Below are 587 nucleotides of genomic sequence, written 5' to 3'. Positions count from 1 at the left end.
CCGAGATGCCCTTTCCCCCCCATTTTGTTGCTATGGGGGGGGCCGTTTTTTTTTTATTATTTAAAGGTCTTTTAAATGGGGGAGTAATTTTTTAGGACTCCCTTTATTTTACAGAAGTTAAAAATGAAAGGGGGCCTTTAGCTAGCAACTTCATTTTAAAATTGATTTTATTTGTCAAGGGGAGGTAAAATAGTGGGGGGGGGGCCCCCCTGGTTACAGATTGCACTTTAGTTTTTTACCCCCCAAAGACTTTTTTTGGTGACGGGGGCGGGGGGGTTTTTTTCCAAGTGAAAAAACCCAAACCCTCTTTTTTGGTTTTTACTTTCAAAAAAGGTTCCCCAGGACATCCAAAGTTATGGATAAGGGGCAAAAAAGGTCCGATATAGGGGAAGTTTTTGGGGCCCTCGCCCGGGGGGCTATGCCAGGGGAGGGGAACCCCGGCCTGGGGGGGACAAAAGGGGGGAAACGATCGCCCACGGTGTCAGTTTGGGGCTACCGCTGAAAACCAGTCCTTTCCCCGGGGCCCCGGGGGGGCCCCCACCCCCCAACAGGCGGGGAACCTTCCAGGCGACAATTGCAAACTTTTC

Source organism: Penaeus monodon, chromosome 29 (genome assembly GCF_015228065.2).
Source record: "Penaeus monodon isolate SGIC_2016 chromosome 29, NSTDA_Pmon_1, whole genome shotgun sequence".
Taxonomy (NCBI): domain Eukaryota; kingdom Metazoa; phylum Arthropoda; class Malacostraca; order Decapoda; family Penaeidae; genus Penaeus; species Penaeus monodon.
Note: the sequence above shows the minus strand (reverse complement) of the source record.